Raw genomic sequence first — 16,786 nt, 5'->3', positions numbered from 1 at the left:
ATTTTCAGTTTTGATATGAAATAAGAGACGTCGAGAAAATGTCGGAGTTAAAGGGGTTGGCTTGGCAATGCTGTGGCAAGTTGGCGGACAGGTGGAACGGAGATGATCCCTTTAATGTACAGCCGTTTAATGTTAATCCTCACCAATCAACCAACAGCTGGTGGGAGGAGAGAGCAAGAGGTTCCCACGCTCTACACAGCTGCTGTTATTAGTGCAGATCCTCACACTCCCAGCACAGGCTCTGCTGTTAATATACACAGGACATACAGAGGACACACATATAATATATGTAACTGCAACTTGCAATTAAAAGTGAGGATGAGGATCTTGAACGTGATCTCCTGGGGGAGGGGGAAGACAGTAAAGTCAGGGTGATAGGCCCTCGGAGCTCAGTATACGATAGGGTTGGAGGAGACAAGAGAGAGAAGGGGAGAGGGGAGCAGACGGAGGGATTTGTAGGCAAGGGCGAGGAGCTTGATATCGATTCTGTGGGAGACAGGGAGGCAGTGAAGCCTAGCGAGGATTGGGTTGATGGGGGTGTGGAGTTTGGTGGAGGTAAGAGTGAGGATGCGGGAGATGTAGGATTGGATGAGTTGTGGCTTGGAGACAGAGGAGCGAGGGAGACTAGTGAGGAGTGTGATGGACAAGTCTGAGCGAGAGGTGATGAAGGGGTGAACAAGAGTTTGGGCAACATTTTACCAGCGATGTGAACAAGCGTGGGAATGCTGAAGCCTGCTCGGCCCCTGTGCTGGGCTCCCTCAGCCGTGTGAGAGCTTAAATAAACTCCTCATCCATTATACATCCACAACCATTGTCACAGGAACCCAAACTGCCAGTCACAGGTATGCCTCTCAGTCACACCCTCACTGTCAGGGTAGCGAGGAAGCTCAACACAGCACAAGACAAAGAGGGAGTGTATTGTCGAGTCCTGTAGCTCGGTGGTTAAAGCGCTCGCCTCGCAAGCGAGGGGGCCCAGGCTCGATTCCCGGGCCGGGCGAAACCTTAGGCAAGTTCCCTTACTCCACACTCCTGTTTACCGGCAGTAAATAGGAACCCGGATGTTAGTCATTTGGCAGATCGCTTTCCAGGAGTAATAATCCCTCCAAAAAAAATTAAAATAATTTGGTCACTCAATCTACAACTGTTTGTGTGACCCTGTTGTGCGCAAATAGCTGCCGTGTTTCGCCCACAAAATACACAGTCACTACACTTAACAGTATTCTCCGTGAAGCACATTGAGACGTCTGATTGACGTGATAAGGTGCTATATCAAATGCAAACATTATTAATATAGAGCGAGAGAAAGGGGGGGGAAGTGTAGTGACTGTTTTTGGTAAGTAAATATTCGGCACACAGCGCCACCCACTATTTTATATTATTAATAATATCCCTGACATCTGATATAGTGCCTTTCATGTGGGAGGAAATCTCAAAGCGCTTCACAGGATATACTGTAACCTGCAGTGACTGTGTGTTTTGTGGGCGATACGTGGCAGTCAAATTGAGATTGTCAGCGAGAACACTGCGAGAAACTCCATTCTCTTTTCGAATAGTGCAGCAGGATCTTTAACATCAAACTAAACAGCCAGACAGTTAGTTTAATGTCTTATGTGAAGGAATGTGGTTAGAGTAGAGAGCTCCAGTGGGGGAGCGAACACCAGCACAGACACGATGGGGAGAGAGAGAGCGGGGAATGGGATTAGAGTAGAGAGACAAGAAAGGTAACAAAGTCGAATCTTCCCCAGTGGATGTCCTCTGATGTAAAGTTGTAGCAGGTGTTGAGAAGGGGCTTGAAGGAGCCAAGGGAAGGGGTGCGATGCCTAGCTGCTCTGTCACTGAACTCGTGATAGCCCTCGGCTGCCTCAAACACTTTATTTAAAGTTACCGTCCATAATATATGAGCACAAAGCAGTGAGCAGTAACTGGAGCCTGTGACATTTCCCTCAACAGTAACCAACACGAGCTGACAAGCATCCGAGTCAACAGGCATCACATGGGGCAACAACAAATTATGTTTATATAGCGCCTCTCACGAAGGGTAGCGTCCCAGAGCACTTGACCGTGGCGGAGCCTGACGCGGAGCCGGGAGGAGGTGACCGTAAGCACGGTCGAGAGGAAGATCTTTGGGCGCGACATGAAAATGGGGAAGGAGGGGGCAAGGCAGAGGGGGAGAGAGTTCCAGAGTTTTGGGGGCGTAGTGGCTGAAAGCGCGGCCGCTGACGGTGGAGCAGAGGGGACGAGGGACAAGCAGGAGGTCAGAGTTGGCCGAGCAGAGGCAGCGGGTGGTGGAGTGAGGGGGTGAGTAGGAGACTCTGCGGTGTCCCTCTCCATCCCATGTTGGCGGGTGTGACGTGTCATTGCTAACTACACCAGTGACAGCACTGATTACACTGCACTCCAGCCCAGCAGAGAAAATAGATAGGGCGCGGGGGGGGGGGGGGGGGGAGAGGGAACAGGAAGAAGAGAGATACAGGTTAGGTGGGAGATGCTTTTTAGCATCAATGATGTTACATTTAATACAGCATCTCATCAAGTTATCGAGACGTCTGAAAGCGCTTTACAGGGACTCTGTACAACACGAGCTGACAAGCATCCGAGTCAGCAGGCATCACATTCACTGGGGAAGATCAGACTTAGCTTTCCAAAGGGAACTAGACAGATATCCAGACAGAATCAGCTTCAGGGGTATGAGAGTGTGGGTGGTGGGGAGGGGGGGGCGGGTGTGGAGCCAAGGATTGCTTTTCAAAGAGCACAGACACAATGCGCCAAATGGCCCTGTGTCATATAAATCCTGTAGCTCAGTGGTTAGAGCACTCGCATTGCAAGCGAGAGACCTGGATTTGATTCCCAGACAGAGCAAAACGTTGGGCAAGTTTCCTTACTCCACACCCCTCTGTTTGCCTTGCAGTAAGTAGGAACCCATTTGTTAGTCGATTGGTGGATCGCTTTCCGGCGGTAATAATCCTTCAAAAAAAATATTATTTTAAATAATAAATTGTCATTCAATCCAGGACTGTTTGTGGGACACTGCTGCGTGCAATTGGCTGCCGCGTTTTGCCCACAAAATACAGTTACATCACTTAACAGTATATTCTGTGAAGCTCTTTGAGGCGTCTCAACGACATAAGGCGCTGTATCAAATGCAAGGATTCTTATTATTCTTTTACACCAGTCGGTGCCTCCGGAGAGAAACTCGTGATTTAATAATAATAATAATCCTTGCATTTGATGTCACGCCTTATCACATCTTCGAGACGTCTTAAAGTGCTTCACAGAGTACACTGTGGAGTGACTGTGTATTTTGTAATTGGGACCTGCAGTTTACTAGCCCCAGAGATGGCTGGGGAGAATCCTGTGAGGAAGTGAGAAGCTGTGAGCTGGGATTTAGAGCAACAGCAGACATCCCTGCCTGGAGGGCAAGGACGGGTGTGAAATAACAAGAGGCCTTGTGTGGGGGTCTGTGTTGACCACAGCTGGCACACGCCCAGCCCAGCTCCAACCCCAACCCCAGCTCCCAGCCCAGCTCGGCCTGAGAGGGTCTCCGCTAAAGTACAGCCTTTCTTCCCTTTTCTCTTCCTTCTCCCTATCTATCCTCTTTCTATTCCTACACACACACACAAACACACACTCTCTCTTTCTGTCTCTCGCTCTGACCTTGCCCTCTGTCCTCTCTCTCTCTCTATGTGCTTTCTCATTCTCTCTCTGCCCTGGCTCGCGCGCCCTGCCCTGGCTCGCGCGCCCTGCCCTCAATCGCGCGCCCTGCCCTGGCTCGCGCGCCCTGCCCTGGCTCGCGCGCCCTGCCCTGGCTCGCGCGCCCTGCCCTGGCTCGCGCGCCCTGCCCTGGCTCGCGCGCCCTGCCCTGGCTCGCGCGCCCTGCCCTGGCTCGCGCGCCCTGCCCTGGCTCGCGCGCCCTGCCCTGGCTCGCGCGCCCTGCCCTGGCTCGCGCGCCCTGCCCTCGCGCGCCCTGCCCTCGCTCGCGCGCCCTGCCCTCGCTCGCGCGCCCTGCCCTCGCTCGCGCGCCCTGCCCTCGCTCGCGCGCTCTGCCCTCGCTCGCGCGCTCTGCCCTCGCTCGCGCGCTCTGCCCTCGCTCGCGCGCTCTGCCCTCGCTCGCGCGCTCTCTCTCTCCTTCCTCTGTGTCTGTGTTTTCTCTGTCTCTGTCCTCAACTTCCACTTGATCTCATCCTTTACAACACAGGTTCGTCAGGATTTAACCTCACACAGAATGGCGGGAAACTGTTTAATTTGGTATCAATCTGGGGAGTTGCATCACTCACAAACAGCGCCCACACCACTGAATGCCCCTTTCACCTCAATGCCCTGCGCCGTCCACATCACCAAGTAATACAAATCTTGCATTGGATGCAACGCGTGTCTCTGGTAATCATGGCATCTCCTACATTCACTGACAGTCACTACACTTTACACTGTATCCTGTGAAACGCTCTGAGACTCCTCCCGACATGAAAGTGCTGTATCAAATGAAGAAATCAGTATTTGATTATTATATAACAGCCTCCACTGTGATCACTAGCAGATGGCACATTAGAAATTTTAGGCAAACATAGCGGACAACTTGGTATAAACACAGAAGTCGCTGGGAACACGCAGCATCCATGGTGAATCCTCCCGACGTGAAAGATGATGTGTAAATGTATATTGTATTGTCTAACTGTTGGTCTTAGCTGATTCCTCTAACACTGGGGATCATCCTTGTTGGTCTCCTCTGCACTGTCTCTGCGACGCTACCCTGTGTTAGTAGCGCAATATAAATATAGAAACAGGAGTAGGCCATTCAGCCCCACTCAAGCCTGTTCCGCCATTCAATAAGATCATGGCTGATGTATACCTCAACTCCAATTATCTCCTTTTGCCCCATACCTCTTGATACTCTGACCTAACAAAACTCTATCCACCTCAGTCTGTTGGATCCAACATTCACAGCCTTTTGGGGGAGAGAGTCCCAGGTTTCCACTACCTTCTGAGTGAAAAACTACCTCCTGATTTCACTCCTAAATGGCCTGGCTCTAATTTTAAGATTATGCCCCTTGTTCTGGATTCTAGCAGAGGAATAGTTTCTCTGTAGCTACTCTATCGAAGTTGTTTATCATTTTAAATACCTCAATCAGATCACCCTCAACCTTCTAAACTCCAGGGAATACAGACCAAGTTTATCCAACCTGTCCTCTTAATCAAACTCTTTAAATTGAGCCCTGATATTATTCTGGTGAATCTGTGCTGCGTCCCCTTCAGGCCCAATATATATTTCCTGAGGTGCAGTGCCCCAAACTGAATGCAGTCTCCAGATGGGGTCTGACCAAGGCTCTATTTAATTGAATGCAAGTTGTTGTTGTCTGTAAGGCCTGGCAGCCCCTTATGTTACAGTGGTGTCTGCAGTATTCAAGGTGCTGTCTGACCAGAACATTGTACCAGATGTGTAGTAATCTAGTCCAGCTTCCTGTTTGCCTTGTTTATTGCTGCCTCACACTGTTTTGACACAATGAGCAATGAATCTGCTAACCTAGATCTCGCTCAACTTCTCCCTATGGCAAGTTCTATCCCATCCATCCAGTACTTCCTGGGAGTTTGCGAGCTGGAGCCCGAGTCAGTGGTTGTGCTTCAGTTATCTGACAGCCAAGCGATGCGAAGAGACAGAGAGAGAGAGCACACACGGCCATCGCTGACACCTAGATTGTTTGCTTACTGCACTTCTACTTCTGCTGTGTGCATCTGGCTGTCGCGTTTCGCCCACAAAACCAATAGTCACTTTACAGTATATCTTATGAAGCGCTTTGAGACGCCTCGAAGACGTGAAAAGGTGCTTATATCAAATCCAAGGATTATTATTATTAGGCATGGAATTCTCAGTTTCATTTGAATACTCTTAGAAGCACGGTGATGGGTTTCCATATGTGTCAAGACACCCGGTTCACCAAAAACAATGATGTCTTGCACCGAGTTACACACAATGATAGAGCTCAAGCACAGAGACATTCGGCCTAACCAGTCCATCCTAGTGTTTATACTGCATACAAGTTTGTGGCCCTTCTACCCGCATCGGATAATAAATAACATAACCCTTGCATTTGATATCCCAAGATCACGAGATTAACAGGAGGCTTGTTCACTAGATTGGTTTAGATGAAGATTACCCTTTCGCCTGTCTGATCTCCTCCCTCCAGAACCCTCACCCTACATCACAGCATCAAACTGCTTTATAAATGACTCCCAGTGTCCTGGCCTCAACCACCCTTCCTGGTAATCCTGTTCCAGTTCCATCCCTCTGGGTTGGTCCTGAAATTACCCTTTACACCTATAACTCGTTGACATTTTATTGTCTCTGCATTAGAAAAGTGGTGATAATAATTATATTAATCCCATTGTGACAGCGCCTTTCGTGTCAGGAGCGAGTTTCAAAGAGCTTCACAAGAGCAGTGACTGGTGTCTTGTGAGCGAAATGTAGCAACCAAACAGCAATTTCCATACGCAGACATGAAGTGAACGACTAACTTTATCAGCCTGGTGCAGTGGACTTGGAATCACACTCCAGGTTGACACTCCAGTGCAGTGCTGGGGGTGTTGCAGTGATGGAGGTCCTTTGGATGAGATGCTAAACTGAGACTCTGTCTTGTCTGCCTGTTCAGGTGGACGTTAAAGTCCCCATGGGACTAGAGAAGTGAGTTTCTCTATCCCGGTGTCCTGACCAACAATCCCCAAAATAAAATTGGCCACTCACTCCATGGTTGTTTGTGGGACGTGACTGTGTGCAAATACGCTGCCACATTCTCCCACAAAATTCACAGTCACTACACTTTACAGTATATCCTGTGAAACTCTTTGAAACGCCTAAACAACGTGATATGGCCAATTTTCCCCACCAACCTGTCCGCTCCCTCTGCTCGGCGGGCACTGCCCTGCTCCATGTTTCCTGCTCTGCCCGTTCCACCATCGGCAGTCAGGTCTTCAGCCTCTCTGCCCTCACCCTTTAGAACTCCATCCCACAATCCCTTTGCCTCGCTCCTTCCCTTGCCTCCTTCAAGGCCCGTCTAAAGACCCTGGTCTTCAACTGCGCCTTTGGTCACCCCTCTACTCCCACACCCCTGCTTTACACCCCTCATTGGACAGCAAATTGACTATACGGTATAACCTGTGAAGCACTTTGAGACGTCTCGAAGACATGATAAGGCAAATAATAATAAAGATTATTATGTATTATTAACTGCCAGGCTCCAGCTCGTGTCCAATCCCTGACTGTCCAGAGCCTTAGGATATCCTCCTGATGTAAAAGGCGCTGCTTAACGACAATTTGTTGTTGGAGACGAGGTGCCATAATTGGACGCGCACACACATCCTTGAATGTTTTGACTGATCTGTGTTGTCCTCAGTGAGTTGACGTGGGTATGTGTGTGGGGGTGGGGTGTGAAGGGATACCCAGTTGACTGCAGATCCCAGATCCCAAAACGATTTATTTCACCCACAAAATACAGTTGATGCACTTGACAATAAATCTCTCAAATAAATTTGGTCACTCACTCTGTGGCTGTCTATGGGGCATTGCTGTGTGTAACTGGCTGCCGCATTTCGCCCAGAAAATACACAAGCATTGAACTTTACAGTGTAAACTGTGAACGCCTTTGAGACATCTAAACGACGTGATAAGGCGCTATATCAGATACAAGGATTATTATTATTATTAAATCCTGTGAAGCGCTTTGAGACGTCTCAATAATGTGATAAATCGCTGTATCAAATAATTATTATTATTAGAAAGGCGTTTGCACGTTACGAGCTTGGGAATAAAATGCCACCAGCCCAGAGACTGGTGGCTGCTGGCTAAGTAGGCAATGCTTTCCTTCTCCTTTTCTGCCTACACTTTGCCTCAACGTGTCCTACCCTGAGGTTATATTTAAACAAGTAGGGTTGCACATTGAGGGGGAGGGGGAAAACCCCAGGCATCAAAAGCTACTACATATCTAGGGGGGGGGGGAAATAATTTTCTTTAACCCTTAATAGGAAACATCTGCATTGTATCTGAACAATAACAATAATCTAAGCCACATCCAGCAATAAATACATTCAATTGAGTGTGCGATAGAGATAGATTTCCTCTCTCACCCCCTTCATAATCCTTCCAAAAACAATAATAAATTGGTCATTTTCAATCTACGACTGTTTGTGGGACATTGCTGTGCGCCATTGGCTGCCGCGTTCGCCCACAAATATACAGTCAATTCACTTTACAGTGTGTTCTGTGAAGCGCTTTGGGACGTCCTCCAGACGTGAAAAGCGCCATATCAAATGCAAGGATTATTATTATTCTCTTTCTCTCCCCCCTTCCCCCCCTCTCTCTCTCTCTTAAACCAGGCCTCCGAGTTGTTGGCCATTAAACATCTGCAACAGGAGCTGAATGGTCTGTGTGGGTTTATATCTATGTGTAAAGACACAAAGACAATGTATTATGTTCTTGTGTCTGTCTCTCTGGGGAGGGAGGGAGGGAGGGAAGGGGAGTGAGTGTACGGGGGGGGGGGGGGGGGGGGGGGTATCAGCCCTTCTCCTGGGGACATATTTGCTACAATGTGGTCAGCAGCAAACTCCCATCTGTAGCTATTTTCTGTGTTGTCCCCTCTCTCCCTCCCCCACCCCTCGCTGTTCCTCTCTCTATCTCTACCGCCCTCTTCCCCACCTGTCTATCTCCCTCTGTCCCTCCTCTCTATCTCCCTCTATCTAAACCCCCACCTCTCTCTCTCTCCCTCCTCTGTCCCTTCCCCCTCTCTCTCTCCCCCCCCTCTGTCCTCCCCCTCTCTATCTCCCCCCTCTCTGTTCCCCCCCTCTGTTCCCCCCCACCTCTCTCTCCCCCCCCCCCCCCCCCTCTCCTCCCCCCCCACCTCTCTCCCCCCCCCCCCCTCTATCTGTCCCCCCCCCACCTCTCTCTCTCTTCCCCCCCCTCTCTCTGTCCCCCCCCCTCTCTCTCTCCCCCCTCCTCTCTCTGTCCCTCCCCCCCACCTCTCTCTCCCTCCCTCTCTGTCTTCCCCCCCTCTCTCTCTGCCCCCCCCCCTCTCTCTCTCTCCCCCCACCTCTCTCTCCCTCCCTCTCTGTCCTCCCCCCCCTCTCTCTCTCTCCCCCCACCTCTCTCCCTCCCTCCCTCCCTCTCTGTCTCCCCCCCCTCTGTCCCCCCCCCCTCTCTCTCTCTCTCTCTCTCTCCCCCCCTCTCTCTCTCCTTCCCTCTCTGTCCCCCCCACCTCTCTCTGTCCCCCCCACCTCTCTCTCTGTCCCTCCCCCCACCTCTCTCTCTCCCTCTCTGTCTCCCCCCCTCTCTCTGTCCCCCCCCCCTCTCTCTGTCCCCCCCCCCCTCTCTCTGTCCCCCCTCTCTGTCCCTCCCCCACCTCTCTCTCTCCCTCTCTGTCTCCCCTCTCTCTGTCCCCCCCACCTCTCTCTCTGTCCCTCCCCCACCTCTCTCTCTCCCTCTCTGTCTCCCCCCTCTCTCTGTCCCCCCCCCCTCTCTCTCTGTCCCCCCCCTCTCTCTGTCCCCCCTCTCTCTCTGTCCCCCCCCCTCTCTGTCTCCCCCCCCCCTATATGCTGATCGCTTGCTCTACAATCCTGGTCGATTTGAGCTGAAATGGACAATGGTTACATTTCACACAACACAGAGACCAGAGAGCTGTGGAGGGGAGAGAGAGAGAGAGACACAGAGAGAGAGACAGAGACAGAGACACACAGAGAGAGAGAGAGACACAGAGAGAGAGAGAGACAGAGAGAGACACAGAGAGAGAGAGAGACAGAGAGAGAGAGAGACAGACACAGAGAGAGAGAACAAGGTGAAAACATGACTTACGTGCCTCTCAGGACAAGCTCAGCTGATCTTAAATAAAAGCTCTCAGACTGTCCTTTCTCCACCAAAATCCACCATCGAAGAGCTGCCTGGTTTGCCTGTGCTCCTGCACAGACAGCTGCACCCTGGTTTGGTGCTCTTCTCTTTTTTTGCTATGAAAACAAATGGTTGCAGAAAATCTGACTGCACAGTGGCTTCAGCTCAATCGCACACAAACACCCCCTCACCCCCAGCATTGTTGCACTGGGACTGCAAATGGGGAAAGAGCAGCCTCCCACTGCACAACATGGCTCTGCTAGAAAAAAGTGCGCCTCCTGCCTTGTAAAGCTATAGCCTCACCAGCCCTGTGACAGCCCCCCCCCCCCCCTCCCCCCCCACAGGTCCCTCGCTGTAAATGCAATCCCCTTTTTCCCAGGGGGAGTGGGGGGGGAATAATTCATTCCAACAAAATAATAATGAATTGTTCACTTCAATCCACGATTGCTGTGCGCAATTGGCGCGTTTCACCCCCCACCCCCTCCCCGACCTCTCTGACCTCCTCTCACCTCGAAAGAGTGCCCGTTGCCTTCGTTCCTCCGGGTCTGGCCTCCTCCTCATCCCCCGAATCCTCCGCTTCACCCTCGGCGGCCGTGCCTTCAGCCACTGCGCCCCGAGGCTCTGGAACTCCCTTCCTCACTCCCTTCGTCTCGCCCCCTCTCTTCCTATTTTCAGGTCTCGGCTGAAGACCTTTCTTTTCGACCGCACCTTTGGTCACCTTCCTCCCCCTCCCCCTCCTCCTGGCTCGGCCCTGGGATCCGTTACTGTGAAGCTCTGAGACGCCGTCCAAGTTGTTGTTGTTGTTTCGCTCACACAATGTACAGCAAATTGACTTTACGGTATAATCTGTGAAGCACTTTGAGACGTCTCAAAGACATGATAAGGCGCGGTATCAAATAATAATAAAGATTATTATTAATTATTCACTGGAAGCATGTAACGTGCACACTGCAAAGCTGTATTTCCTTGTAGTCATTCACCAATGAATGCCACACCGTTGCTACACTTATAATAATCTATCCTCCTATGGTGGGAGGTAAGTGGGGTCTCCTTGAAGCTGAACTGGCTCCAAAGTGACATGTTTGGCAATGGCGTGTCGGAATCGAGCCACCCCTCTATGATGGTCTGAGGTCTAGGTCCTGAGCCAGGCAGGTCAGTAGTATTCCAGGGCACTGCTGATGACAGCCCGGCCTGGCTCATTGGCAGGACCTGGAAGGGCAGACCAGTCACTGGAGGCAGGGAATACTCCCACTCAGCTCCCGTTAATCCTGTAAAACAAAGCCCTCATGGGTAGGATGTTCCCAGTGGGATAAGCAGCGGGAAAGCTCGGCAGGCAATGCTATCAATGGCAAGTTATGCTGTTTTGACTGTTTAGACTCAATAAGTTTTAACACAAACTCTGGGCTCCCGAAGCCTTGGCTCTTGTTAACCCGCGCCTAATACTTTCTGAAACTAGGTAAGCAGGATATGACCCTCCAGGGAGAGAGAGCGTATTCCATTCCAACAATCTCTCTCGGGATTTCCATGTTTAGGTGGGATGCATGGAACTATGGTTTGGATACTCTTAAGCCTGATGATGGGTTTCTGCATGTGTCAGACCAAACAAAAAGTAGGGGTTTATCTACAAATGCACAGGGTCTCTACATTTATAATAATTGTTGAATTTGATATAGTGCCTTTGAGACGTAGGCACAGTTGAAGAGGAAGGTCATCAGGCGCGATCTGAAGATGGGGAAGGAAAGGGGCAAGGCGGAGGGATAGAGGAAAAATGTTCCAAAGTTTCGGGATGTAATGGCTGAAAGCACAGCCACTGACATTGGAGCGGAGGGCATGAGGGACATGCAGCAGGCGGGAGCCATTAACTTTGTGGTTTCACATGCAGCGCAAGTTACCTAATTAATTAATCTGTGTCAATGTGAACCAGCCAGCCTTCCGTGCAGAGCGATAACAACTGGTTCTCATGGGCCGATCACGTGTGGTAAAGCACCCTCTTCTCTGTATATTCTATTCATCCACATGGAAGTTTGATTTCATTATTTTATTTAGACTAAGTGCCTGGAACCTTTACCAGATTGCTAAAGTGAGGGGACTCTGTTTGATGTAATTGGAAGAAGGCACAGTCACGCTTTTGTGAGAGACGCCCACTCCTTGCAAGTCACAGCACAGAAACAAGCCATTTCCGACCAATCAGTCTGGCTGAGTTGGCAACACTCTCACCACTGACTCAGAGCTGTGGGTTCAAGTATCACGTCAGGAAATTGAGCTCACAGTCTAGGCTGGCACGGCACAGCACAGTACTGGTTGCACGATCATTCTTTTGGATGAGACATTAATACCTTCTCCGTATTATAATAATAATCCTTGCATTTGATATAGCGCTTTTCACGTCGGGAGGACGTCCCAAAGCGCTTCACAGAATATACTGTAAAGTGAATTGACTGTATATTTGTGGGTGAACGCGGCAGCCAATTGCGCACAGCAATGTCCCATCAACAGTCGTAGATTGAAAATGACCAACTTGTTATTGTTTTGTTTTTTTGGAGGGATTATTATTAGGCTCTGTGTGGAGTAAGGAAACTTGCCCAAGGTTTCGCCCTCTGCCTGGAATTGAACTCAGGTCTCTCACTTGCAAAGCGAGTGCTCTAACCACTGAGCTACAGGACTCCAAGATGGATGTGTCACATACTGTAGTGGTTAGCGCGCTCGCCTCACAGGTACACGGTTCATGTCCGAGGCAGAGTGAAATGTCAGGCAAGTTTCCTTACTCCACACACCTATATTTACCAGTAAAGCAGTAAATAGGAACCTGATTGTTAGTTGATTGGTGTATCGCTTTCCGGGGGACATGGTTTCTGCCAATGCGGTTAGCAAGTGGTTGAGTCTTCTGGGATATTCCTAGACACCAGGTTACAGGTTACCGGGTTATTGCTTGTTACCTGTGATAAATTGATGTGTTTGGAATGGAATGCGCACTTTCCCTGGAGGGATATACCCTGCCTATCTATTATTTTGGGAAGGATTATTATTCCTGGAAAACGATCCGCCAGTTGACTAACAACCAGGTTCCTACTTACCGCTAAATAAATGGAGGCGTGTGGAATAAAGAAACTTACAAAAGGTTTGCCCTGTCCGGGAATTGAACCCAGGTCCTCTCGCTTGTGAGGCAAGTGTTCTAATCACTGAGCCCAGGACTCCACAAGGGAACCACAACAAATTACACTTGTATAGTATTCTTCATGTTGGAAAGATGTTCCAAGGTGCTGGACAATCATGGGTTTCGGAACCGAGCTGGTAGTTGAGGTCAGAAGGGGAGGAGGGCAGGGAGAGTGAGGGTTGTAGAGTGGCTGAGGGCAGGGAGAGTTGGGGTTGTAGGGTGGTTGAAGGCACTGTCGAAAAGGAAGGTCTTCAGATGGGACTTGAAGGAGGCAAGAGAGGGGCTGAGGTGGAGAGATTGTGAGATAGAGATCCAGAGTGTGGGGGGCAGAAATACCGGGGAACAGGGCGGTGATGTAGAATAGTGTGTCTTAAAACCCTGAATGGCCTTCTGTTACCAAATATTCCTAACCTCTGGCTGAGTGTTGAGCCTATTTGGAGCAATTGGTTTGAGTAGACAGTAGAGGGTTTGTGAATAGGTCCTTTGGTGGGCTGGAGTCAGACACCAGGCTAGCTCACATTACCCACTGCCATTCTGCAAGGGCTCAAGTCCAATAATGGACAATGGATATTTGCAGCTTTGATTTGCACGTTGTTGTGTTCTCTATGAGTCTCAAAATAGGATATGACAGTATCCCATTATGGGTCATAGATTTCTTCAATGATCGTTCTTTTCATGTTTCTGTGTGCAAATATGGACTTGGATAAGTGATCCGCGCGCGTGTGTGTTAACTCTTTCACTATTGTGTTGATCCTTTCACGATTATGGAGTCCTATAGTCTTGTGGTTACAGCACTCGCTATAGATAGGTCAGGGTACGAAGGGATATGGAGAGAAAGCAGGAAATTAGATTTGAAATGATTAGTTGAGGTACAGATCAGCCATCTAATTAAATAGCGGAACAAACTTCAAGGGCTGAATGGCCAACTCCTATTCTTATACACCTATGCTCACCTTGCAAGCGAGATACCTGGGTTTGATTCCTGAGCTGGCAAATCTTTGGCAAGTTTCCTGACTCCACACACCTCTATGTACCTAGCAGCAAGTAGGAAGCCAGTTGTTAGTCGACAGGCGGATCACTTTTCCGGGGGTAATAATTGAAAAAAATAAACAAATAATAATTTGGTCACACAATCCACAACTGTTTGTGGGACACTACTGTGCGCAATTGACTGCTGGGTTTGTCCACAAAATACACAGTCAATTCACTTTACAGTATATCCTGTGAAGCTCTTTGAGACATCTTAAAGATGTGATAAAACGCAATATCAAATGCAAGGATTATTAAGGTAATATTCAGAGAGTATTATTGAGTTGTTGTGAAGATATTTTAGGTTTCCCCACTATCCTGTCAATTCCTGTTGTTTTTGTCCTCATTTTGATATAATCCCAATTAGGTGTTGTTTTCCTTCACGAAATGTTGCACAGTTCTCTACAACAGCCGCTACACTTGTCAGTGTTCCTGTGAAGCACTATGAGATGTTTTGACGTGCTAGACAATGAAAGTGTAAAACGTTCAAGGGAGGTTGAAGACCCAACCACCGATGGTGGGGTGGGCTGGGCAGGGGACATGAAGCGCACATGTTGATAAAGGGTCAGCGGGTCGGAGAGATAGGGGGGGTAAACCCATTGAGGGCCTTCAAGTTGAGGACGAGGATTTTGAACTCGATCCTCTGAGGGATGGGGAGCCAGTGGAGTCGAGCGAGGATTGAGTGTGATAGTGTCACGGAGCCTGGTGTGGGAGAGGACATGAGCTGCAGAGTTCTGGCGGATCTGCAGCTTGTGGAGGGAAGAGTTGGGAAGGCCGACAAGCAGGGAGTTGGTATAGTCGAGCCGAATTGTACTGAAGGCGTGTATGAGGGTTTTGGCGGCCTGAGGGGTGAGGCAGTGGCGGAGTCGGGCAATGTTGCGGAGGTGGGGGAATGGCAGAGCGGGTCGTGTGGGGGAGAAAGTACAGTTGAGGGTCAAACAAGACACCTGGGTTCGTACAATACAAGTATTACATCTGCAGATTTCACAAGATTGGTTTGGATGAAGAATGCCGTTAGGGTTATTGGCCCAATAACCTCATCCTTCGAGAATACACATTTTACCATCACCTCCAAGTTGTATTTATTATTAATAATAATCCTTGTATTTGATATACCACCTCTCCTCTCACCTCAACCTTCAAGGTTCAGTCCTTGAATGGTTCAGGTCTTATCTCTCACACCGCCTCCAATTTGTCTCAGCCAACAGTTTCTCTTCCAGCCCCACACAGTCTCATGTGGTGTTCCTCAGGGCTCTTCTGTCCTCGGTCCCCTCCGTCTACGTGCTCTCACTTGGTGACATCATCCACAGACATGGGGTCAACTTCCACAAATACGCAGATGACACCCAACTCCCTCTCTGCCTCCATCCTCAATTCCAGGACAACTGGCACACACTGACACACTGTCTGTCAGACATCAAGTCCCGGATGAGAACCAGCTTTCTACAGCGGAAAGTCAGCCAGACTGAGGCCCTCCGCGCCAGCACCTCCGCACCTCAACCACGGATGCACACCTCACCAAGCCAGTCAGGAACCTGGGCGTCGTGTTCAACCCTCAACGGTCCTTCCTCCCCCATATCCACGCCATGACCCGCAGTACTTTCCCCCATCGCCACAACATTGCCGCTGCCTCACCTCTCAGGCCACCGAAACCCTCCTTCGTAACCTCAAGGCTCAACTGCGGAGACTCCCTCCTGGTCGGCCTCCGCAGCTCTTCCCTCCACAGGATGCAGATCATCCAGACGTCTGAGACTCGTGTCCTCTCCCACACCAGACTCCGTGACCCCATCGCCCTCACCCTCGCCCGACTCCATTGGCACAGTGAGATGGGGGGGGTTCAGTGAGGGGGGAGGTCAGTGAGAGGGGGGGTCCATGAGTGGGAGGCTGTTCAGTGGGGGGGAGGGGTCATTGAGGGGAGGGGAACACTGCTCAGCGAGGGGGGGATCAGTAAGGAGGGGGCAGTGAGAAGGGGGGTCAGTGAGGGGGGGATGGTCAGTGAGGGGGGTGGTCAGTGAGGGGGGGTCAGTGAGAAGGGGGGATCAGTGAGGGGGCTCAGTGAGAGGGTAGGGGTCAGTGAGGCGGGGGTCAGTGAGGGGGGAGTCAGTGAGGGGGTCAGTGAGGGGCGGGGTGGCCAGTGAGAAGGGGTGGTCAGTGAGGGGGGTCAGTGAGAAGGGGGGATCAGTGAGGGGGGCTCAGTGAGAGGGTAGGGGTCAGTGAGGCGGGGGTCAGTGAGGGGGGAGTCAGTGAGGGGGTCAGTGAGGGGCGGGGTGGCCAGTGAGAAGGGGTGGTCAGTGAGGGGGGGGTCAGTGAGATGGGGGGGGTCAGTGAGAGGGAGGGATCAGTGAGGGGGTCAATGGGGGAGTTCAGTGAGGGGGCAGTAGGGGGGGTTCAGTGAGGGAGGCAGTGAGGGGGGGACAATGGGGGGGAGTGAAGGGGGACAGTGAGGAGAGGGCAGTGGGGGGGTTAGTGAGGGGGGTCAGTGAGGGAGGGGGCAGTGGGAAGGGGGTTCAGTGAGGGAGGCAGTGAGGGGGAGACAATGGGGGGGAGTGAAGGGGGACAGTGAGGGGGGACGGTGAGGGGGGGGAGTGAGGAGAGGGCAGTGGGGGGGGGTGCAGTGAGGGGACAGTGGAGGTGGGGGGGGTTCAATGAGGGGGCGGTAGGGGGCAGTGGGGGGGTTCAGTGAGGGAGGCAGTGAGGGGGGACAATGGGGGGCGTGAAGGGGGACAGTGAGGGGGGGGCGG

Source organism: Callorhinchus milii, unplaced genomic scaffold (assembly GCF_018977255.1).
Source record: "Callorhinchus milii isolate IMCB2004 unplaced genomic scaffold, IMCB_Cmil_1.0 Scaffold3, whole genome shotgun sequence".
Lineage (NCBI taxonomy): Eukaryota > Metazoa > Chordata > Chondrichthyes > Chimaeriformes > Callorhinchidae > Callorhinchus > Callorhinchus milii.
Note: the sequence above shows the minus strand (reverse complement) of the source record.